We start from the raw sequence: 27,016 nt of genomic DNA, 5'->3' as shown, positions 1-27,016 counted from the left end.
TTTGTTAGTATGCAAAATTAAGGATAGCTAGTTTACCCATTCTATTAAGTCTCCTTTCTCTGATATTGAGCATGTAGACTGACTTCATCCAATCTGTTGGCTACTGTGTTGATTTCCAGATTTGAAACCTTTACTGACTCTTCTTCTGTTGCTTGCCATATTTCTGTAGATATTCCATCAATTGCTGTAATCTTCCAACTTGGCAATGGCCTTTAGTGCTTCTAGTACTGAAGATATTTGTCAATAGGGAATACCTTCTAAGGTATCTTGGATGTTTACATCTCTAGTATACAGAATTTCAGTATACTCTTTCCAACTTTGAAATTTTTTTAATCAGTTACTAGCTGTCCATTGCATTCATTAGTGTACCAACTTGAGCTTGGAATGTCCTAAATTCTGTGAACTTTTGGAAGACTTTCCTTATTTTTCCTTGTCTGCTTCCATCTTCAGTATCTTTACGAATGTCATTGTAATACTGCTTATTGACCCTTCCAACAGCTTTCTGAAATTCTTTGTTAAGTTTATTATTGAAATCTTTGTCTTTCTTTGACTTCCCTTCTTGGGAATTCCCACTGTCTCTTCTGACATCTAATTTGATTTCTTCTGTTTCTTGGCCTTTGGCATTCTCTTTTCACATTCATCCTTAACAATTTTGATTTCATTCCACAGTTCCTCTCGTTCTCCATCCATGAACTCCAGGACTTCATAGTGACTCCTGATGTTCTCCTTAAAAATGGTTGGTATATGCTCAAGATCCTAAAATGGAAAATGGTTAGCTTTTCCTACTTTTGCTTGATTTGGAACTTGGACATGAGTAGTTCATGAACTGTTCCACAATCAGCCCCTTCCCACATAACTTTGCTGTTATAGCTGATATTCCCTCCCCCTCCTTGTACCAGTAATATAATCAATTTTATTTCTGTGTGCTTCATGTGGTGATTTCCATGTGTTTGAAGAAATCAATGAAGTGGCAGAAATTGATATATCCTTCTCCTGCTTTATCTCTGTTTCCTAGGCTGTAAAGTCCAACCATTTTTTTCTCATTATTTCCAACTTTGGCATTCCAGTCTCCAGCAACATGCAGCACATTTTGCCTGCTTGTTCTGTTGATTTCACATTGAACTTGGCCATAAAACTCATCAATCTCCTCTTCTTCAGCATTAATGTTCAAGGCATAAGCTTGGATAACTGTTATATTAAAGGGCTATCCACAAAGTCTAATTTATAATATTTGTTGATTGACTGCATTGTATCCATGTTCTGTCTTTGCTGTATCCTTCCTGACTGTGAAAGTAACACTGATTTTTTTTTTTAATGTATTGAGTAGTAAACAGTATGGTCTTCTGACTGAAAGTGTCCAATTCCAGACTATTTCAATTTGCTAACACCTATAATGTGTAGTCAATTCATTTCATCTCCCATTGTGTTGAATATTCTCATGTTCAGTAAGCTAAAAGATCCTCAGCAATTCCTTAGTACCATATTGAGTGCCATTTGACCTGAGAAGCCCATCATTCAGCAATATATTATCAATCGCGTTATATTGTCTATCCATCTGGCATTCTTGATAAATACAGGAACGGTTTGCAGTATGAGATCTGCTGTTGTCATTATAATGATCATCCACCTCCAGCATCTTCCAATATCTCTGCTGCTTAATATACAGCCTGCTTCCTTTACCAGGGCAGCTGTGATGACCTTCATGCCTTGCATGACCCTGTTTGGAAAATGTAGTTTGGCATATACTCCTGGTCTTCTTCACTCATGCTTCCCAGGCATGAACACACACACATACACACACAATGATGAGGCAGCACAGCAGGACTTGGGGGTCAGGGGGGTGGGGTGAAGCAAATAAGCAACTCCATATAAAACTTTATTTTCTTGGAGTTGTGGATGGACCAAAGGGATTGTTTTTATGGTGCTTTTTTTTCCCCTTTTGCTCCAGATTGTAATACCAACAAACATGATTCTCATTTCCCAAACTAATATGAGAACCAGAACACAATTATGCTTTGGTTTACACACTTGTCCAATTTTGCAATACAGTTCCTTGATCAAATGATATGTACAATGATGAAATTGCAAACTGATGCAGGAATGGGATGAAATAAGTCTGGGCTTGAAGCAGTGTAGAAGGTAAAATAATACGCTGATCCATCTTTACTTAGAATGAAAACGGAGGTCCTTGGCCCAGTCACACTCTCTTAACCTAAGCCACATTACAGGAATGAATGTGAAGATAACATAGGAAGGGAAAAGATTATACTGTGTAGAAAAAAGATGGCACATTGTCAATTTTGCTCCCTGCTCTAAATAGAATTAAGACATGGGCAGAATTGACCAAAGAACCATAAATGGATTCACAATCCAAAGATCTGAAATTCACTGGTATGTGGTGAGAGTTTTTACCTGGGCCTCAAGTCCCCTACTTTTGCCCAGCAGCATCTGGGGGGCGGGGGGCAAGAGACAAATGACAAAGAAGCTTCCTATCAACATTGCCTCCACCCCTTTTGTACATTTGATGTGACGTCACACACACGACACTTCTTTCATCATTTTGCCAAAAGCACTGGAACTGCAGACACTTCTGTCTGTGCCTTCGGTACTAAACTAAAGCTGAAATCTATCATCATCTTTCCATATGGCCAGGCCAAGAAGAGGTGCAGCTACTTGACAATCGCCTCACTGCTTAATATTCAGTTCCCTGGAAACCACAAGGCTGAACAATAAAATGCACCCATAGTCAATTAGAATACATAACTGGTGTTCTTATATTTCTTCTGAGAGGCTTTAGGACAAGTTAGATGGCTCCTGTCCCACTAACATGCTACTTCCTAGCTCCTGGGCATGATCAGAAGTCAAGCACCTTCAGTTCTCCCTTGTGATGGAGATGCAATGCTGCCTTGGGTGCATCATCACATTTCTTAGATTGTATAGCCAGAGAGTTGTCGTTAGGACTGCTAATGGGGATTGGCACAATCCATAGCCCATCCTCCAGCAGGAGGCCCAGTCCTGAAGCCGGGGACCCTCATCCCTCTTGCTCTTCCCTTTTTTTCCTCTTTGCTGTCCACTTCTCTGCTCTGGTGCAGCACAGAACCTCAGCCACCATTTGAGCAGCTGTGCAAAGCCTGGTCATTCATCTTACCTGTCTCACTGGATGCAGAGGTAAAAGAAGGGAGGAGGAAAAGAAGACGGGGACACCATGGCTATAAATACAGCATTGGCTCTAGGTAAATAAATAAAATACAGGGAAAAAGTGAACTTGAATAATCCCTGCCATTGAGAAGTTGCTTTATTCAACTTTCTAGACAGTCTCTTTATGACTTGACTTTGAGCTAGGAATGGAGAGCAGATGCTGTGTGTGTGTAAGAGAAAGAGGAAGAAATGAGGATTCTCAGTAAGTGGTACAAGCCATAAAATATATCTCACAAATCACTCACTAATCATCTTTATAAAACCTAATAAGCCATGTAGAATGATGGCAGGAGATGTACTTCTGAGCTATTGGAAGTCATCAGCCAGTACCTGTCAGAAATAGCCTCCAGTGAACATGAAACTGCTGTAGAGAGATCTGTGGCCTACTAAAGTAGAGTTTTATTACTGGCTATTAGTGGAATGTTAACTTTTCTCTCTGTGACAGGGAAGCACGATCATAGCTGGGGAAAAACTGTGTTGATAGATGGGTTGAAGGAGAAGGACGTCATTGGGCATACTTTATGTCAGGTGGGGCTGGTTCCTCAAAAATGTTGTCACTAAGATGCCAACTTTGGCTGCTGGTGAGAAGAAACTGCTCTTTCTCTTTTCCCCTCCCCACTTCTTCTCTAATCTTTTAAACATTGAGTAGAGCAGTGGGCTATCCCAGGTAGTTGACAGGAGGAAAGGATTGTAGTCATTCCATTTATTCTTGCATTTTCACAACTAGGCTAGAGTTCAGTCTTTCCCGTTTCATATTTCATGCTTTCCCCTAGCAGCAGAAGATCTCAGGTTCACCATCACTGCAACAGACGATCTACTTCTTTCCTATGCAGGGAAAGAAGAGATTTTGCTAAATTTCCCACACTGGCAGTTTACATAACCCATTTTATGAAAATGCCTCTTGAAAGACAGCTTGGAAAACAATTATAAGGTTGTATCAATGATAAAAATATTTGTTAATAATTTAAACTGCTATCTTGCCCTGATCTGACTAATCAAATAAATTCAGGTTAATGTATTGCATTTAAACTATATGTGTAAAAGACCAGATGAATCCTCTTTGCTTAAACTGATGCTCACCAGATGTGTTCGGACTTCTCAGAACTCCCAACCTATCTGGAAACAAGTTGGAAACCAGATAAGAAGATGGTCAACCATAAACCAACTCTATACGCATAATTATTTGTTCCTACAAATTTATTTTTATCCAACTAAGTGAAACACAGAGATCCATATGATTGTTTCAAACTGTAAACTAGGCTTTCAATGGACAATTGCCCATTTCCTCTTCCTAAAAATGCTCTGTCTGACAATCTCACAAAGGACATCTGATATTCTTTGGGCACTAGAGAAGTCAGTCCAGAAAATCTAGGAACAGTGTGTGGTGAGGTCTTTTCCTAAAAGACAAGTCATGACTGGATGCTATTTTACTTTCAAATATAAAAGGAAAAAAAAACATTTCACTACAGATGACATTCACATTTTACTTTATTTTATGTTATCCCTTGGCTCCACAATTACTGACAGAAGTAGGCCCTGCTCCACGATAAGACTGTTTCAGAGCTGAGAAAGTCCACACGGAGAGAATGATCAAAAACTAATTCCTTAATTCAGGAGTTGGTACTACAGAGAATAAAAAAGCACAAACTAGGAGCTGGTGTGATTTCTCCATAAATTATGACTGAGCCAAATGCAGAGATACCGAACCATAGGCACATTTCAAAGGGCTGCAGAAAAGCTGAGAAAATATTAAAGTTTGAAAATACAGCAAAGGATCTGGGCAAGCCTAATCCCTTGCCCTGATTTGCAGACAGTAGTTAATTTAAGGTGTTTCCAAAAGCCAACAAGATGCAGTCAGCTTCAATACAAGTTCTTTGGCAGGACTAGATCTGGATGATATTCTTAAAGACTTCATTCCTCTTAAGGCAGGGAGGGGGTAGAACTCACGGCTTGAAGCTGCAAAAAGGCCCCCTCTCCTTCCTCCAGGGGGTGGGGCATTGCCTCATCCTAGCCCTATTCCTAAGTGATTAATAGAACATCTAATAAAAAGCCTAAGAGGATCAAACTAAGGGTCTATCTAGTTTAGCATTCAATTCTATACTGAACAATCTGATGGCTCTAGGACTCTTAGAAGCAGGGCATGAGCAAAAATACCATCTCCCAGTCACATTCCTAGCAACTGATAACAAAAGCAGATTGCTTCCTAAATTGGAAATCACCACCATGACTAGGAGACATCCCGCATGAATTTCCTTAATCCCTAAGGTTTCAAGCTGGTGTCTATCACTAAATCTAATGGTAGTGATCTCTGCAAGACAAGGGGGAGTATCACTGTGATGATGATGATGATGATGATGATGATGATGATGATGATGATGATGATATCTTCCAGCAGCTAAAAACTGGAGCTAGAAAGACAAACAAGAAAATATTTTACAATATTTATAGTAACTAATTAGTGTAACAAGTTCTTTGATGCTTTTACAGTTCTTATGTTCTTCTGAAATAAAAAAAAACATAGCATCTACATTTCTCAAATAAGCTGTGATTCAACAAGATATTTTCTGCAAGTTAGAAGAATTCACAGTTTCATATTGTACTAATAGTGGATTAGAAGTTTGAAAAAACATTCTTAGGAAAAAGTTTGGCATCTGATGTACTTTGAGGCCATAACACACTCATCATTTGCAATTTTAATCCAATTTCAAGTTTTCTCTTTTTCTGTTAAAAAGTCTTTTTTCTCAATCCATCCTCATATAGTTATTTTTATACAGCATGAAAATAATAGCAATTTACAAATTACAGAACAGAGAATTTTTCCTTAGCCTTCTGTACAGGCAGTACCTTTATATTGTATCTTTCTGTAGACTTCTGCTAATATGAAAAACTAGATTTAATTATCACAGGTTGCTCCAGAAATTTGCTGGCAGAACAGATACAGAAGCTGAGAAAGTCTGTTTTACTGGAGAATAAATAGAGGCCTCAGGCCCTTTGTGTGTGTGTGTGTGTGTGTGTGTGTGAGAGAGAGAGAGAGAGAGAGATTTTCTAACCTGACAGGGACAGGCTAAGCAACTAAAATTTGTAGGTGAAATAAACACTTTATCTGGTACTCAAAGACCGGCTAAGTCAGCACCAGTCATACCTCAGGGGACTGGGAACATGGTGACTAGAAAGAGGCCTTCTCAGTTGCAATGTGTAAGTCAGACAGGCCGTTCCCAAAGGAACTGTGTGATTCCAAGCAGCTTCTATTCATCCAGGCTTTCAACCTGTTTTGTCATCAATTCTCCTGGTGTATTTGCCTGGGTGGATTTCAGCAAATAGTATGGCTATTGTTAAACCAATCTAAGAAAACTGACAAAGTTTTTATCAGATTTTTCCTCTTGGCTAAGGATAAAGTCACCTTTGTCAAGTTTCTTCAGGAGCATATTTCACAAAATGATTCCATCAACAATTCCATTTCTTATGTCCTTCATGGTCCTACCTCATTTGGTCTCCAGAATTCAGACTCTTAGAACACAGATTTAACACAAAAAGGCAGACATGTTTACCTGTTCCTCAAGGCCATTCCTCATCTCCATGCCTTTCATTCTGCTATGCAGTCCCCTTTACTATGGTCTATTCTTCCCTTTTTTCAACCTTGTTGACTCCTCAGTCTGCAGGAATAAAAAGCCACCTGTCACCTTCCAAATCTAACTGATCCATAATTCCCCAGAACCTGAGATAGCATCGTCAGGGGTGAGGGCAGCAGGGAGTTTAGTTCACCTGAATCTCAAGAACCAGAGGTTTCCCATTCCTAGCCTAAAATGTGTTTTACACATTCAAAAAAAAAAAAAAAGGTTGGGGGATGCTCCTGAGACAGCATCCCCCAAGTCCCCACAACCCTCTCTAGCCCCATTCCCAGGACCCTGTCACACCCAGCTTACCTTTGTCTTTTTTTTCAGAGTAGATGAGCATCTTTACAAATTCATCTCAGGGCAGCACCCACACCATATTTATTTTCTAAAAATGTACAGTACATGCAACCCAGAGCTATACTTGAAAATCAAGGTGATGCCCGAGACTGGCATTTTAGTTTGCAACATCACATTGTTGTTGTTTTTAAATAAAAATAATCTTTTTTAAAAAAAATTAGGTGGAGCAAGAAACCTGTCCATAATATTGACTTTTGTCTATCCACAAGATAAATGTTTCTTCAGATCCCACAGGCCTTCTCATATGTAAGACAATCCTTCCTATACTTTTATGGTGGGACTTAAAACAGGTACCAGATATTTGCTCTGTCAGTCTGAGAATGGATGTTTAGTTCTCCTGTGGCACATAATTCTACCAACTGGAAATAGCTGCCCAGCTGGAGGAAAAGACTGGTCAGGGAGCTTGCCAAGGACCATTGATTGATTTCCAGTTTACTTCGTTCTCTAACTCACCTCCAAACATTTAAACAAAAGACAAGTTGGTGAGTGTCACAGTAACTGACCATGGGAAAGAGACTGACAAGTAGAATTCAGATCACTTTCTAAATTCCTGGCCTATCATGCAAAAGATTTGTAGAAAGAGACAATATCCCATCTTGTACTTTCCATCCCATGTTCTTCTACTGCAAAAAGGTTTGGTATAAAAGCATTGGCACAAAGGACAACATAAACACAAATTTCAAGACTTTGCTTCCAGAACAAAACAAAAAAAAATCCATTTTAGCTTTTGCCTTAACTTCTGAAGAGAGTTGATACCAAGCAGCGCAGCTTTGGTTCCTTGCCATTCGAGAAATCCCCTTGTGCAATTTAAGAGAGGGTCCTCAATCACTTCTTTGCAAAAAAGGTTGAAGATAATGTCTTCAGTTATAACTTGCTGCTGCTTGTTGATTTGCACTCATTTCCAAACATTGCCCTTGCTTTAGGAGGGAAATCAGTCTTTTAAGGCAAAGGAATGAGAAATGGACAGCCCAGTAGCTTCCAGATTGTCAAAGTACCTACAGTGAATGAGCAATGCAGCAAATCTCCAATTCCAATATAAAAATAACAGTCATAACCTGATAAAAAGGTAAGACTCTCCTCTCTCTGTCCCCCATTTTAGTCCAGAAGAGTGCCATTTGCATTGCTATAGTCTTTCCACATTATTTTCATGTTTCAGTACAACATAGAACTCTTCACTGTCTCCCTGTTGGAACCAGAACTACTGGTGCTTAGATTTAAAGCTGTCTGGTTCCAAATTTCCCAGGTCTATATGTCCATATTTCTCCCTCCAATCCTGTTCATTTTTAACAGTTCTCTGAGTTGAGGTGTCACACCTGACGTGACACCTCAACTAAATCCAAGGGTATCATTCTAAGGGATGACTTGATCCAATCTCCCTTCAATCAATTCACCATTCTGTGCAGCCATAACCAATTGCATCTATAATGGAAACAGTAAGTAACACTTTCTCTTGGAGGATGAATATATATGTGTACCAGTCTCCCAAAGACATTTTCAAGAAAAAACAAAAGAAAGGAATTTCAAGAACAGCCCAATGATTACTAAAAATGGAACACTTATTGTTTGTTATAATCACACAGAAAGAAAGAAAGAAAGAAAGAAAGAAAGAAAGAAAGAAAGAAAGAAAGAAAGAAAGAAAGAAAGAAAGAAAGAAAGAGAAAGTGAAGTGGAATGAATACTTTATTACAGAACTCCTGTGTTCCCTTTCCTACTGTACCTTTCCCAGGCCATGCATAATGACAGACTTTATGTCCATATATGCAAGGATCTTTACATATTTACCCAAGGAAGAGATTATCAATACTGGCAGTAGAAGAAGAAGATAAAGCAATTTTAAAGGGCAGAGCCAATTCCAAACAATGGAAAGCAGTTCACTTCTGTGCATATTTATTAGTAATATTATTCTAAGGAACTAATCTCTAATAACTGTATTTTTAATTGCAGCTTCAGAAGGAATACTGGGAAAGCATTGTCCTACAAACAAGCTCAGGAGAAGTGTGGTCAAAGGAGAGAAAGGGTCACTTATTCTTCTGACTAGAGCTGTTGTTTCCATTAAAATCGCTAGCTAACTGAAATTTCACCTGACATGTTCTTTGGGACAGGTCCTCTCCTCCATCAGAGTGAATTCTGCCATGAGCTGCATTTCTGTTTGAAACTTATGGGATGAGATCACCAGGAATCACAATCCCTCCATTTCTGAAGACTGTAATTACAAGTCATGTGAAGAATCCTACTTGACCTTTAAATATATTGACATGTCTGCAGTTATAAATGTGTTTGTGAAGACAGCAAATCCTACACTCATTAAATATTGAATAGTAGAGTGGTTGGCCATATAATCTTGCTTCCTTTCCCCTTGTACTCTGAATTTTTGATCACACTTAACTGTTACACATGATCCTGACAAGTCGAGAAAATCTTACTATTTCTAGTTCCAATAAAAAATTATAAAGCCAGGTCCTCCCAAATAAGATTTATTAATCACACTTGAGAAAGAGTGGGAAATTCTCAGTTCCGTTGCTCTGCAACGGAAATATGTGGGTTATGCTGGCACATTAGATTTTATTCACTTTAAATGCACTTTTTTTTTAAGATTCATTCCAATATATTGAAAACATGAGATGATTGGAAAAAGAATTGTTTAAAACAAGAATGTCTGAAAATCACATTCAGGAAAATTAAGAATGTCAAGTTTCCCTGAACCTGCAGGCATCTATGGGGAAGGGCAAGGAGGGAGCAAATAGCAAGTCGACAATGATGGAATAATACAAATGCCATGACTTACATCCATATGTCTTACATCCCAACACAGGTATGTAATCGCAGCATTCACATAGTTACTTCACTGTGTTCAAGACATCCTTTTGATATCACACTTTGCCTGAGCCATAGGATTTCAGAAAACAACGAAGGGACATTGCATGTTCGAATCTTTGTTTAAAAGGTTCCCATATAGGGAAACCAACACAAAGCATGAAGAATACACTGCAAGAATCTTTCCCTGTGATATCTATTGCCGTGTTCTGAACTATTTGACAGGTAAACAAGTATGGCACAAGACAGTTGTAATTAAAAAAATAACAATAAAGTAGTTTGGTTGCTAAAGCAACATGGAAGGAAATGTCATGGATTAAGAGGCAAGTGAGTAGTTGAGTTAACAAAGTTTACTAAACAAATTGCAGATTGCTTAAGTTTGGCCTAGCATGTTGTATAAACCCATCCACTTTGGTTTGTTAACTATAGTTTATAGTTTGTTTGTGTTGTGTGAATCTGGCCAATCCTAGCTTAATCAGCAAATCATACCAAAGCAATTAGCACTTAGCATCATGTAGAAACCCAGTCACTATGTAGCATGATGTTTTCTAAAATGGAAAATCTTCCATTTTCCCTTGAGATATAGGACATATTGTTTGTTTGTGATTGTTCATAAAACTGCTCAGTCTTTCTGGAAGAAACTTATTTGCAAGAATATTAGGAAAACACAAGGAAATTGAAACCAAAAGGAAGGTTAAAATGAATTCATGTAGAAATCCAAAATTATTTTCTTAAATGACTTTTTGAAGCATTCACAAAAGTACTCAATGGAAATCATTTTTAATTGCATTTGGCTAATAGTAATGAAGGGGGGGGGTTAATTTGTTAGGTGTTCCAGCTGTGCTTATCTGGAGAGCAATCAAGAGTATTTGCTTGCTCATTTTGCCAGCAATTGAAGTTGGAATTATTTTAACACTAATAAACACAAAATTGTTTTTCATTTCCTGTCTTTATAAGAAATTAATCGGGTATGCAGGAAAAAAACATACCATCCAAAATGGTTAATTAACACTGAATTTAAAATTAAAGATTAGGAAAATGGCATTAAAATCATTGATGTGATTATTAGGTCAAACAAAACTTAAGAAGCTGTTTTGGAGGGCCATCAAAATGTCAGAAGACCCTCTGATTCTGATCTATGCTGATTCTGTTATTTTTTTCTCATATACTCTTCTTTGCACATGACTAATTCCACACAACTAATTATAATTGATGTGTTTTAGACTTTCTGTCTTTAAATTACCTTTTCACGTCATCCAAATTTTCCAGCTGTCACTATTTACCAAGGAATTGTTTATTTGCTGGACTGGGTCTGTGAAAAAATGGGAAAGGTCCATAGTTTAGTGGTCAAGCAGATGCTTCGCATGCAAAAGGTCCCAGGTTCAGTCCCCAGGGTCTCTATGTAGGGTTGGGAAAAATCTGGTTTAAATGCCTGGACAACCACTGCAAGACTGAGGACTGTTGACTCAAGACCAAACAAGGACCACAAGGTCATAGCCTAGCTCAGGAGAACTTTTTCTGAGCAAGGCTGAAGTGAAACAGGAAATGTCTTACATTTTTTCCTGTATCATCCATTGAGCAGTAAGGATCAGAAAAGCTGGTCCAGGATCCTAAGCTAGCCAGATGGTACAGCATGCTATTACATGACAGAGCCCTGGCTGATAATGATGCATTCTGCTACCATGCTGATTGTGCATGACCATTGTTCTTCCACTTATTCTTGTCTCTAGCCCAAATTGCATCTCTACCCAAAAGAAGAGGACAATCTGAGTGGAAATAATTGCTCTTTAACTGTTCACATGCCCCCAAACAGGCAGAGAAAACAAAGAGCATCAGGAAGAAGATAAAAAAGTCCTGGGACAACTTGCCCATGTCTTCTTCACTAAAATGTGGATCATGGCAGGCACCCAACAATGCTGACCCTTGATACTACACATGCATATAAGTCGATGGGGAACTTGAATAAAAGGGGAAGTAAAACATTTCAGTGTGATAGGAAGGAAATTTGCTGTATCTTTCTTCTCCCTAGCTTTTTCTCCCATTGATTGATTGATTGATTGATTGATTGATTGATTGATTGATTGATTGATTTTGCAATGTCTACTTACAAGCAAGACATCTTTAGTCTATAAAATATTTCCCCTTGAATATTCTGGAAATAACAAAAGCCAAAACACATCTGTAGATATCCAGCAACTCTGATCAACAGGATTGTTGCTTCCATGTAGTTGTATAAGGATAAAGTATAGATTAGATACATGAGAGCAGTGCTGAAATTTTAAACAGCACTAAGTTTACAAAAACAAATCTTCATGCCCATAATACTGGAAAGTGTGTGTGTGTGTGTGTGTATAATTGTTATTAAGAATTTTAATTATAATAGTAAAATCTAATGCAAACTAAACTTAAAGAAATAAAAGAGAATCGAAAGAAAGATTAAAAAGTGCAAGAAAAAAGAAAAAAGAGAAAGAGAGAAGAAAGATAAAAGTAGGAATATAATAAGGAAAGAAAGGAAATATATAAAGAAGTGACTTCCAACCTTCATCACAAGTATGAACAAATTTAATGAAGCTTCACCTCCTCTAAAGTTACAAACATTTATCTCTTCATCCCATATCCCCTGTCTTATCTATAAACAAATCCATAAAGCATCATCTTTTCAATCCTGGTGTCAGCAAAAAGTCCATAAAAGGTTGCCAGAGGTAACAACATATCTTGTTCTAACCTTGATGAAATAAACCAAGTTTATATTCCTTCCTTTCACTTCTAACAGCCTTAGTCTATAGTTCATTCACATATTGTTGTAGGATTTGATTTCTGTTCATTTCTTCTTTGTCCCATCCAACAAAGTTCTTCAAGGCTTTAACAAGCCTCTTTTGTAAATCCAGTAGGAAAATGTTATCCAGGTCACTCTCTTGGTTTGTCATTTGTATTTCCCTTTTAAATTTTAAAGCCTCAGCCAATTTCTTTTGTAGATCCAGTGAAACATCCTTTTCTAAATCATTCTCTTGGCCTGTCAGTTGTAAATCTACTTTCAATACCATCTCTATCTTGTCAGCTAAAATTTCTTCTACAACTCTCATTTTTTCAATAACATCTTTTGGACATAGTCTATCCATAGAAACAGACATCATTACTGACACTGTTGATATTGTGGCTACTATTTTCTGATTCCATTCTTCGAAAGTCTCCTTCAGTATTTTCACTTTTAGAACGTTTTGTAACATTTTGCAGGTTTGTACATCTTTCTTCTATCTAAACACTTTAGTCCCCTTTAGTGTCCAGTTTTTGAAATCATGAAATTGCTTATCTTTCTTTGGCATTGTAAAAACCAAAACAGAATCTATTTCCCAGGAGAAGCTTTTGTTCTTTATAATTAATTTTAAAATCTTATTGTAATCAATCAATAATATTTATTCAGTCAATGATCAGCAAAAATCTTATTGTAAAAGTTTCAATATTCCAATTTTATCTGGGCCCTTAGTCCATTTGTAACTTTCTAAGCTCAAAATCTTATTTAGCTTTTTGCTGTTTATTTAAGGTTCTTTAAATTCTTAAGCTTATGATTAACATTTTCCTTCACTCAGGATTGAAGGCAGACTTACCTGGCATTTTCAGACTTGTCAGTCCAAAGGTCTCTAATAGCTTAGAAGTAGTTAATGAGCAATTTCTGAAAATGATTAGAAAGTGAGCTTTGTGAACTTAATGTCCTTTAGAAGTCTCTGCCGCTCTTGTGAGCAAAATGGCTAATCCCCTATCCTGGTGCTCAAACCCACATAAAACAGCTGTACTGCATTCTCCTTGTGAGGAACAGCCATCTGGAGCATATGTGGGTGATCTCACATCCTCTCCTTTTCTGGAGAGGTTCCAAGGGATCAGTCTACTTACCAGTTCCTTATCTTTGCCCAGGTCATTGGCTCCACTTTCGCAAAGCCATCTTCAGTTCGTGATACCTCCCCCGGAAGTCCCTGGAAATAATACAGTGGAACCTTGGGTTACAAACGCCCCTGTTAACAAACTTTTCGGGTTACGACCAGCTCCGGCCGCAAAAATTTACCTCAATTTGTGAACTCCGCCTCGGGATACGAGCAGGATACGCAGCCATTTTTCCTCCCGTGACACGGTCCGTGGCCATTTTTACGCCCCTGACACGTGGTCCGTGGCCATTTTCCGCCCCTGACACATGGTCATAGGGAGGGGGACTCTCCCTCCAAGCAATAGCCGCCTCCCTGTCCTCCACGCCAGAACGGATTAACGGTAATTACATTGAACCTTATGGGACAATTTCCTTCGGGTTGCGACCAATTCGGGGTGCAACCAGAGTCACGGAACGAATTAAATTCGTAACCCGAGGTTCCACTGTATCTCCTAAGTCATCCAAGTGACAACTAATAATGGTCACAGATGTAGTTGATCATCTGGTGATTTGCATATAATATATTGCATATAATATTCAAAAAAACCTCACAGTATCATGTTTCTTAATACAAATATATGGACGATGTGATTTTCCAAAATTTACATTGCTGTTTAAATTGGACTTCAGAAGCCCATAGATATGAAAGGCTAAACAATTTTGTGTTTAGTGTTTGGGGGCTAAACAATTTCCTGATTTTGGAAACTGCTGGGAAACTAGAGGAAAATTGAAAAGATACCCTTTGAGTCCTCTGAATTATTCACCATACCAAAACTCAAGTGCTATTTTACATAACAAGCTCAAAAACATTAATTCAAATAACAGCCTCCAAATTCCACTTGGGAATCAGCACCGAAGCATTTGTATGCTATGTCTTCAGAACACCAAAAAAACTGTTATTTGGGGAAGGAGGAGTTCCTTTTATTAGAAGCAATGCAAGATCCCAAATCTCCAAAGTACTGATGAGTTCAAGGACTGCTGTTGTTTCAAATTGTTCCCAAATGTGATGTTTACCATTTTAAAATAGTACAGAACATTCACTTTTTTCCTAATGCATATTTTCTTTCTATTCAGAAAAGTCAATGCTACTTCAGTCCATGTTTTTCTTAATATCTTACAAAACAGGATAAATTACAAACTAAATACAGTGAAGCCTAATTATTTGGAATAAAGGTTGTTCCACCTTCCCACAACCTCTGGAGCAGTTTGAAGCCTCAGAACTCCAAGAACCTGGCAACACTTTTTCTGCCATATCTTCATGATGTTGATGTTATGCTCAGATGCCTCTAATGTTGGCATGAAGACAACTCATGAAGCCTCCTCATGATGTTGCCTTTCCCTCATCCATGGCCCACCCCAAATGTGCTTAAATGTGTCTTTTGTTGTCCTAGTTGTGGTTTTTTCCCTCTGATCCCTCCAATCCTCGTCTTGCCAAGGAACAATCTAGGGCACCTCATTTATGATGGTGGTTGATAACACAGTTAGGAAGTGTGGTTGTCCAAATCCAATTGGCCATGTTAAGCTCCTGTGAGCATGACCTCTCCCCTCTAGTCACTCTAGGGCCATTTTGGTTTGGGCTGCAGGAGAGACCAAACACTTGGCTTCTCCAGAGGCATCTGCTTGCATAATGCCTGACTGGTGGGGGGGTGCTGCCATTTGTTCCTCCTACACCATTTTACACATATTTATCAGCCCCTTGCCACTTCACCCTGTGCCCCTCCTTGGCACCACTCATATATCAGGGGTATTTCTAAAATATTTCAGAACCTTTGTCCAAAAATAGCCTGGCTAACATATCGGTGAGATAGAAGAGGGGTTCTAGAGTTGAGCTCCCTCCCTTCTGGCTTTACAATATGTGGAAGAAGGGTAGGGAAGGAAGCTCACTTAGAAAATAAATCCCCTTAAAAGCCCTCTCCCTACTTTGCCATTTATTTGTAAATATAATGGTATAGGCTAAGCTGTACCATCTACTTCCATATAACCCATTCCACTCTTAGATCAACAGTCATCAATATATCAACACTGTTATTCCCACTGCTGATGTATTTAAGACCAACAACTAATTATGCCCCCTACCCTTGGGAGGGATTCAAATTTTGGAACAAATTGCCACTGGCATTGAAGAAAGCCTCTTTCTTATTATAGTTTAGGAGGCAAATTTATCCACCCAGGTCATTTCATGATTTAATTTGTTTACTGTTTGTTCAGCTTTTAATCATGTTTATGACTATATTTATTGCATTTTTGCAAGCTGTCCAGAGGTGTTAAGGGAATGGATAGCATATACAGGTGGACCTCACCATCTTTCATTATTCATGATTTTACCTATCTGTGGTTGATAAATATAGATCATGAATATTTACCATCATCTGTGATAAGCAATTTCACTTATCCACAGTTTCATTGTGAAGTTTTGATTTGTCCACCATTTTGCACTTCTGCAGAATATAGGTTGTCCCCAGTTTAAGAACGAGTTCTATTCCCAAGATCTGTCCTTAAGCTGAATTTGTATGTAAGCCTGAACAATATTATTATATAATATATAAGTAGTATTGTGTAATTAACTTAAACCATTGTGTATTTAACTCACATTTTGCTGCAATAGAGCTCCATTCTTAACTATGGGTCATCCATAACCTGGGCATTCTTAACCTGGGGACTCCCTATATACATTTGGCCTCCAGCCTACTTTCCCAGGAACCTGCAGGGTTTTGTCCTTATATGGTTGTCCTTTTCCTGCAGTAAAAATGAGCAAGAGCACAGCAGGGAGTTCTGCTGAGAAAAGTGGCAAACCTTAATGCCAAGTGCTGCCCTTGATGGAGAAGCCTCTGAGATCCTGTAGCCACGGCAAACAGAAGGTTTGAACTTGACCTCCTGATGGAGTGCAGCCTCAAGCAGCTGGTGCCTCCTTTGCAATCTTATAAGGACACTGACCAGGTTCTGCAAAGGAAGATTAGCTTTCTTTTAATTGTAGCTGCATCCACCTCAGCTGTGGAGTCAGCAGAAAGTGAAACCAACACCTTCCATGGCTTGGAGGAGGAGGAGGAGGAGGAAGAAGAAGAAGATGGGTTCTGTGCTGCTTGCTCATTTTGATTTTGTAATCTTTATTCTTTATACTGTACATTTTCCTCATTTCTGCTTTTTCCTTGTATTCCGGTGAAATTTTTTGGTCTTTTTCCAGTGTTTCAGAACCTAATCCTCCAGTTTCCATAGGCTCAGTGTCTTGTTATCTATGGTTTCATTAGCCATAGCTGGAACACAATCCCTGCTACTAACAGGGCCTACCTGTACATTTTCAAAATAAGAAAACAGTCAAAATTGGCATCTACTTCCTGAAGCATCCCATTTTACAGTACCCACTTAAGAGCATACAGCCTCACTGTGTTGCATGAATAGACAAGTAGTATTACTTTCCTTATATTCCTAAACTCCACACTAGGAAACTACATTTCATAAACAGACAAAGTTGGGGCAAAAACACTCATAGTGGAAATATTTGAGGTGGATATTTAAACAATCCAGAACATGGAGTAATAAATCACGGGCATGAGTAAAATTCCCCTTAAAATTGCAGCTTAACACCCCACGCCAATAGCCAATAAAAGAGGTAAATCTTATAATACAATGTGTTGTAGAATCTACTTTTCACAAGACCAGCCCTACTATAAGATGCCCTGAGGAAGCCACTTCTGCTGAGGAGTAGGTAATGAATATGGCTGCATTTGCCACCCCTCTCTACCCCTCTTCAAACTTGCTGGGTGTCCTTGGGAGCACTGGAGGACACGTGTTAAGCTAAGATTCAATCACCACTCCAGTCGGCTTTTCTGTGCCAACGGCATCTTGTCCTTCTCTTCAGGCAACCAAATGTCTGCACATTTTGCACAAGGATTTGCATATGACAGCCAGGCTACCCGCATGGAAGATTTAGCTTGAATGAAAAGGACATAAATTACATGATCTCTGGTGGCAGCATGTGGATTTCGCTCCTTGAAACCACTTTTCTTCAAATAATAGATGATTTGCTGGGCTGCAACAGGCACCATTTGGTAGCAATAAAAGATTGCCATGGATGTTACCTCATTCCAAATCTTAAACAATTGATGACGCTTATTCTACCTTTATCTTGCCACCTTCTCCATTTAATTAATTCCATTTTTTAAATGTAAACAAAAAATGGTCTATTGTACATTTCCATATGGCGGCACTCCAGTCTGCTGAAGGATCAGCTCGTTACAATTTGCGATACTTTCCTTAAAAGGATTCCATGTGCCAATTGTAGGAAAACTACTTTATGACCTACATATAGATCAGTTGCACCAACTTTTGATGTTCAGGGTTTTGTTTCAAAGCAGTGTGAGCAGTTAAGTGGCCTTTTAGAGCAGAATAAAACCCTGATTGTAAATATTTAATGCAAAGTGCCTTCCTGTAGGACCAAACTGAAAGGCGCGTCTCTGCCTAAGTATGCAGGGAATACATTTATCTCTATCCAGCATTGGAGAGTGGAAATCTTACATGGCAATCGATGTATTGTGGGATTTATGTGTGAAAGCTACTATTAGCGCTAATGGGAGTCAGGCATGTAAATCCCTTGGCCATTGCTTAGAGAGAAAAGGCCCACGATGCACTTTATCATCTAGCACAATAGATGCGCTGAGTTTATCACTCTGGCCCATTAAGCAACCTGCCACTTAGCTGACAGTGATGCACTATTCCCATCACAACCAAAAATCTACAAAGGAGCAACTAACATCTTTCCTTTTAAACTGACAAGACCATCTTATGTTCCTGCTTATGTCATCCCACTAAAACCTCCTGTTCTCACTCACATGAAACCTTCTAAGACACTTAAACTGTGAGGCACCACATCCAATCAGGGAGGGGGCAATCTGCCATAGTACAGACATGGTTGGCTACTCCCTTCTTCTGGAATGAATTCCATCCTCCTGCCCTAACCTACAGCCCTGATCCACCCTGGTGTCTACCAGCTACTGTATGCATTGGCCAGGTATGCCAAAACCTGCTGAGCTTCTGGGCCAGACAAGCTCAGCAGTGGCTTTCACTTTGCCATGGACATGTCCACAGAGTTATCAGGAGTTCAGTTGAAAAGAAACTTTACCTAGGGCCACCAGATCAGAGCTACAAAAACCTAAGTGGCCTCCAGAAGATAGCAGAGAGTTATTTCCAAGCAATGCCCAAGGGAACTCTTGGCTGCCATGTAAGGATTGTCCAGATTGTTGCAGTCCAGATCTTGTAGCCCTGTTCTATGTTTTTCATACATCAGTTCCTGTCTTAATATAGCATAGCTCAGAAGGCACCAGCAGGCTTGAGGATTTCACCAAGCCACCTATCTACCACATAGCCTGGAAGGATTATTCAATAAAGTGGCCATGAATCCTACTTTACAGGGGTTAATGTTCTCTTTGAAGGTATCCTCTGACTGATAGGCCACTCCAAGTCCATCTCAAAGATCAAGAACGATAAGAACTGAGTGATACCTGTCAATATTTGGCCCTTAGCCAGCAGAGTCAGCAAGGGCAGAGGTCACCTGGTTACACTACAGTCACAATTATGGCAAGAGTTTATCTGTTTCATTGATACTACTTTCTTCTACACATGCCTTTATAAATGAATACATCAATTTTATATAGATCTGTGTCATTTCTGTGACTATATTTTGTGATTCATAAGGGTCATCTTTTGTTCACAATAATATTGCCCTTCTTTTTCCCATGAGAAGGGCTGTCCTGAAAAGGCAGGATGGTCCTTCCCTCTAGATTAGTGGTTTGGATGTTGACCTTGCCTACTGGTGGTGAAAGATGGCAATGCCCCAATTATAAGCAATCCACACTGGATATGATATGAAGACATGACATTGCTAGCTTGTGCCATAAGCTGCACTTTGTTAGAGGAAGAGGGCATATCCTGGTTCAGTTAAAGCACAGCTGGGCAGCCCATGCTTCTCAGATGTTGCTGAAGTGTGACTTTCACCAACCCTAACTACTGGCCAATCTGACTGGGGCTGTTGGGAGTTGCAGTTCAGCAATATCTAAAGGAACATCAGTTCCCTACTACCAATTTACAATTTAGTCTAGAGACAAGGCCATTATTCCACAGTATTTGTCCTTCAAAAGACCTTCTCTCCCTTTTCTTTCACATCCCTTTTCATTAGTTGTACTAAATATTGAATGGAGTTTTATTGCCTTTTATTTCCTTGCAACTACAGGTTTTAACCCCTTTTCACAACTGCTGCTATCACAAACAAATGGAGCCCATTCAGTCAAAATTAAGCACTTTTAGATTTCTTAAATTTCACTGAGACCCAAACATTTGCTTAACTCACACTGAAATAAATAGGAAATAGGCAGCAATATCACAATCATAAATATGATTCAGTTCATTAGAATTTACTCATAAGTAAACATGCTAGAGATTGTGCTGTATAAATTCTTCATTTTGCCTGGATTGGGCTGGAAAGTAGAGGAACTGAAGTTGGAAGGAATCTCTCCTTTGAGGTCTTAAAACAACATCTACCAGGCTCGGCAAATAATACTGGGGTAGCACTAGTGAAATTACCAGAATATCAAATCTTTATAACTTCCCCTCAACTCCAACTTTCAATGGTATCCAGCATATAGCAAGCCATGGCTTGGTATTCTGAGAAGGTAGCCATGAAACTCACATACTTATGCTCCCCCTTGTCCATCCCTGATGTCTCTCTCCCCACTTGCCAGGATTAAAAATTTCCAATCTTGTTTTATAGCAAGTTGTCACTGATATTTCATTGATTCTTCATCCAATCTTTGGTTGACATAAACTCTAATTTGCTGGTAAAATGGGACTGCAAATCAGATTTTTTTTCCCACCTAAAACTAATTTCTGTTCAAACCATAGTTTACTGGGTTTGAATAAAACAGTAACACCAGCTTGTTGCCAGTTAGGACTGGCAGATTCTAATTTTGATATACAAAAGCAGGCATATGTTCTAGGCTGATAAGTGCTCATCCAAGGTCTGGACTTATATCTCAAAAATCTCCTCTGGTTTCTTCTTCATCTTCTTCTGCCTCATTCTTTTGATTACTTCATTCTTATTTGATTGAAAACAGGAAGTTCTACTTTCAATAATGCCACAGAATTCCAGATAACAGCAAACAACAGGATATAACTTAATCTTAGAAGCATCTTTCATTCCTGATGGTTCTCAATCATCTAAAGAACACAGGCATGTTGATCAGAAGTTTGAATTGCTTTAATATTTCTCTGTTATTTTATTATCTCAGCTGTTAAAACAATGAAAGAAATCAACAAGATACCATTATTAAAATCCATCAATAAACAGTAATTAAGCAATTGCCATTACTATATTTATGCAAGTGTTTATTTTACAGATATGGGGAATCTACTTGCAAACATGTTGCTATATTCAATTCACATATCCCATAAGCTGCAAACATGCCGTTGTTGTTGCGTTGTTGTTGTTGTTGAAGTTGTTGTTGTTGTTGTTTCTGTTGTTATTTTAAATGGATAGCTGCTAGCTCCCTACACTGACAGTCATGCATGTGGCTTGACCAATTATAGCTCTGACTTCATGCAGCGCCACATCCCCTTCCATATTTTAGCTATTAGGACCCACCCCTGAATCCTGAGGTGTCACATAATACATATGGAGAAAAGAAGACAGTGATACTCATTCAGATTCCTGCATTTAGGAGGAAAAAGAACCTCAACAACAGCAAACTCTGCATGGGAAGCCAGCAGGAGATTCACCACAGTTCTTAAACTTTCTACAGGGTATAAATGATGGGTACTAAAAATACTGGAAACTCACTCAGGAGTGCTAAAATATGACTTGATCATTAGCATAATAATTATAGCTGAGCTGTTCCTGCCTGGTGCTCTAAGTTGCAGCCTCTCCTTTATATCAGCTGCAGTTAGTTCTAGGAGTTCATTGGCCATCAAAATATGTTAGGAAATTGAAAAAGAAAAGGATGGACCTCAATCTAGATCAATCTCATGTGCTGATAAACACATTTCTCCCATTCATCTCTTGCCCAGTAGCACAATGCCAAATGAATTAAGGTAAAGTAATCAAGAAAATGGTGGAAAGAAAAAGACCCCCCTCCTTATACTGGTAGTGTCCTCCAGATTTATCTGGGCTGCCACAATTTCCAGTTAGCAAGTCATAATGCTCCAGTCCATCTGGAGAGAACCAGGTCAAGGAAGATTGGCAGCAACTCAAACAAGCCATGGCTGGTGTGGGTCTTCCGGGTTGTGTGGCCGTGTTCTTGAAGTTTTGTTTCCTAACGTTTCGCCAGCAACTGTGACCGGCATCTTCAGAGTACAGGAGCACAGACAGGAGCAGTCTGTGCCTGTGCTCCTGTCTGTGCTCCTGCACTCTGAAGATGCCAGTCACAGTTGCTGGCGAAACATTAGGAAACAAAACTTCAAGAACACGGCCACACAACCCGGAAGACCCACACCAGCCATCGTATGCCGGCCGTGAAAGCCTTCGACAATACATTAAACAAGCCATCTTATCAAATTCTGACATGCTTAGAGATGGGAAGTTTAATACAAATATGGTTTGGGTTACCATTGTTTTTGAAGAAAACACCACTCTCTTGCTGGTGGGGAACTGTTAGGGCCAATGTCTGTATTAAACAGAGGTCATCGTAGTGACATAAAGACACGAATTTTCAGATCCTGCAGTCATGCCATTTTTCCATGTTCTCACAGCACTTATTACTTCTTTTCATCATTTTTTTTCTCAGACACTAATATTTATAGCATTCCTTTTAATCTGTTCTTCAGCAGATCTCAATCTTTCCCATACAAATTTTTGAAATGCTCCCTCCAGCATTCCCTCACTTTAGTTCATCCAAGTCATTTCATCTCTATTATATTTTATTCAATCCTCTGTGCTAGAGGTTCCTTGTTTAGCCCTCTTACCCACTTCCAATTTTTTTAAAATAACTATCAAAATCACTCTGCATTTTCTCTGCTCTTTTCTATGCAAGCTAGGATCTTTAACCTAGAAATTATTTTGCAAACCAACATACTGCTGCCAGCATCCCATCAAATAAGAGTATATTTGATATAACTGATCCTTTCTGATCTGATCCTTCTTCCCTATTCATCATTACTTGGTATAGCAAGGTTTCCTAAATCTCATCTTTGTTCTGGTTGCAGTAAAATACTACTTCCTCATTTTTGTGCTATTTCCTTAGTTAATCATGCAGCAGGTAGTCAAATGCCTACTCAGTTAAGCCCCTGAAGAATTCCTAAATATTAAGAAACTGCCATCAAGCAACTCAGTATATCTGACTGCACTATTGGCAGAACTGATGATGGCATTCTCTGTGGTTGTCGATGCCTTTCCTTCTTTGGAGAATGAAGCTGAGTTGGGATGTAGTATCTGAAGTGGGCTGCTAACATAATCAACGTGAGGAAAAAATTCCTGACATTCATTCATTTAATTTTTTTTTTTTAATCCGCACTCAATCGTGACCGATTCTGCGGCGACTGCCTGGACGAGGCCCTGCAGTTTTCAAGGCAAGGTGTTTCAGAAGTGGTTTGCCAGTGCCTCCTTCCTGGAGCAGAGCCCAGCTGGCGAGCGCAGGAGGTGGGGTTTCCATTGCTTTGCGCCTTTTTCGGGCATGTGCAGCTTCCACGTTATCGGCAACTGCTCCCCGTCTCCCATGCAAGCGCTGCCAGCATTTTCCTCCCACCGGGGTGAGAGTCCCCGTTTATCTACCCATGTAAGTTTTCAAGCTGCTGGGTTGGCAAGAGCTGGGGAGGAAGCAGGAGCTCGCTCTGCTGCGTGGAGGCTGGGCTCGAACCGCTGAAGTGTTGACCATTTCTGGCTGGCAACTTTCAGCGTCATTAAGCTGCTGCGCCACCGTGTCCCCTTCTAAAATATTTCTAGATCACATATTACAGTAAAAACCCTCTCATGGCAGCTTAATAATAGAATTGCTTTTACTAAAAATAGAATAATGAAAAATTAAACAACTCACAGATGCAAATAATAAATAAATAGTAATTCATTGAGGCTCAAATTATCCTTCTTCAGATACATTATGTGAAGACCCAGTTCTCTGGAAAAGGCTCTAATACTGGGAAAGGTAGAAGGAAAGAGAAGAAGAGGACAACCAGCAGCCAGGTGGATGGACTCAGTTATAGTGGCGATGAGTGCACCACTGGAAGACCTGAAAGATCAGGTTAGGGATAGATCATCATGGAGAAAATCTATCTATGTGGTTGCTAGGAGTCAACAACTTGATGGCACATAATCAATCAGTAATTCATTAATATAACAGACAAGCACATACAACTGAAACATAATCATAAAACATTAATACAACTCAGTCAATTTAAAATTATTTCTATTGGGCTGCACATGTAGAACTGTTTTTAATGTAAAAGGATACATTGTCTCTTCGTATGCTTTTGCCCTGTTTCTTTCCCAGGACATTTGTGCTTCCCCTAAAGAAACAACACAATCCATTAAACAGACTTGATTATTACTCTCAGCGCATCTGGGGGGGGGGTGTCAAAAAAGCCAAGATGGTGGCTGTTACTGTGCAATCAAAGCCCCACCCCTTTTTTACATGCATCACACAGGCAATGCACATTTAAAAAGGCCATTCTTTTTTTTCTCCTTTCTGTGGATGACTCTGACTTACTGTTGAAAAAAACTAAGTATTCATGGAACATATCAATTTATATTACTGCAAACATGGAGTCCCTAGGCACATTATTCTCATAGCTTCCTTGATGAATCACTAATTAAAAGCATATTCACTTTATATATTTTGGGAATGGGTTGAATATAATAGTAAGAGTATTCCACTTCTCTCTTCAACTGACTTTTCCTAAAATATTATTGTCATATACAAGAACACATTGGGGAATCATGCAAAATGAACTAATACTGACACTGACCCAGCTCACTAAATTGATACTGGAGCATTTTTAAATAGATTTTATTAAGTTTACCAGGCATAGTTTGCACCTTTTTTGGAATTCAAACGTTGCTAATGGATTTCGTTCCCAGGGTTAAACTGAGTCACTAGGAGAAGAATAGAATTATTTATGAATGGAATTATACCTCTCACCATGTGGAATATTCTCTCTGGCACAACGAGCTGGGCCCAATTGCTGACCATATTTCAGAGTCATACAGTAATGTATATTTTTGCCTAGTCTCTGAGGTTATTCTTTGACCAACTGCCATTGGCTAGAACTTAATTCTAACTCATTTATTTTGTTCACTTATTTTACAGTTACAGTTTTACATTATAAACAGATTTGCAAATCACATATGTGACATTCTAAGCCAGCTCAAATTACAAAAGACCTTCCCTTGTCAATTGCTCCCCCATATTCTACTCTGCTGGACTATTGCTATTATTGATTAGGCATGCCTGTGATCTTGTATGTTGCTTGATTACCTTGGGCTGCCAGTGTACATTATAATTTTTGTACCTCTGAAGCCTCTCCATAACTCTGAAGGAGGATAAAGGACTTAATATACAATGAGTCCAGAACAATCTTTTTTAAGACAAATGTTGAAAAAAAAGGTACCTCTTTATTTTGTGTTATGGGAGAAAAACCATATAGGCTATTACACGGAAAAGCCCCTGCTATTCAGTCATGCAGAACATATTAGTAAAATAAAATAATATGATAATGCAGGAACCTTTGGTATCAAAACCGCTATTGATTGCAGAAATTAGTGATGCAAATAGGGCAAGCAAAAAGAGTCCATTGCAACAGACCCAGCTAAACTTAAAAAGAAGTCTGAGTATTGCAAATTAGGCAAAGGGCTATACTATGCATTGAAAGTCTAGCCAGTCTGCAGAATGCTGAAAGAAAACTTCTCACCAGAAACAAATTTAACATTTAAGAATGCATTTGAGATTGCTCTCTCCATGGAAATTGCTGCTACAGACACTATAAAGTTGCAGTCAGGAATAAAACAAACATGAATAAAGTTACAATAGCATGCAACCAGAGAGGAACACATTAAAATGAGCCCCACACCCTCTTTCCATGGTCTCCCTGGGACTGCAGGCATGCACATACCCTGTGCCCTTTGTCCCTGGCCTCCCTGCAGTCGCACACACATAACCCATGCCCTCTTTCCACAGCCTCCCTGTGATTGCACGCACTCTGTGCCCTCATTCCCTGGCTTTTCTGAGCACCCCCTCCTCCAACTCACACCACCCAGGGCCTCCCCCCCCCACAGCACCCCCACACTCCTTACCTGGAACTCCATCCACTTCCTACTTAACAACCCACACATTTTGGGTTAGGACAACCAGGATTGCCATTGCTAAGTGATGTGGTCACGTGATTGCACTTTACAACCACATGGCTTAGTGACAGCAATCCCAGTCCCAAGTGCAGTCATAACTTGAGGACTACCTGTAACAAATTCTTGCCATATTTCACTGCTGTGCTCTACTCCTTCAATGCTTTACTTAAGTGGTGTCAGCCCCACTAGATAGACCAGACCAGGAAATCAGCTCCACAGAAAGGCTATACTTGCATTGAGGTTGGCTATAATAACAGAATCTTGCAACTCTAACTGGGCTGTGCCTCCTCCTCCTTATACTTCAGTAAATTAGGGAGATGTCTGCCTGAGCTGCTTCTGAATGTTATCTTGTCCTGGACTTAAAAAACGTTTCAGCCCCTTTTGCCTAGGCTGCATATCTCCATCAAGTCATTTTCCTGTCTCTCTACAAGTGGGGAAGGCAAGGCAGAGGACAAAACAGTGCAAACTTCCACAGAATAAAACAAAAGTGACATTAGACACAGTGCTTACTCATTACCTGCATTTAAGAGTGAGATTGGCTTATGATACCTCAAAAATAGGATTGATGCAAATTATGTCACATGTCATGAAAGATGGCAGTAAATACCTGATAGCTTTTACATCACATTCTTTCATAGCTGCACAGGATGGTTCTAGACAAATAGGGAAGCACTGAGCTTGGTTTGAGGAATTAAATGCTTCAACCAGTATTTATACAAAAGAGAGTTTATCCACATCACTGATCATCAGCCACTGCTGTCAATCTTCAATCCACAAAAAAAGATTTGGCTTACAGTAGCT

This window comes from Python bivittatus, unplaced genomic scaffold (assembly GCF_059951505.1).
Source record: "Python bivittatus isolate LINGU-HERP-01145 unplaced genomic scaffold, Pbiv_v1 ctg000200_np1212, whole genome shotgun sequence".
Taxonomy (NCBI): Eukaryota; Metazoa; Chordata; class Lepidosauria; order Squamata; family Pythonidae; genus Python; species Python bivittatus.
This window is presented reverse-complemented; position numbering follows the sequence as displayed.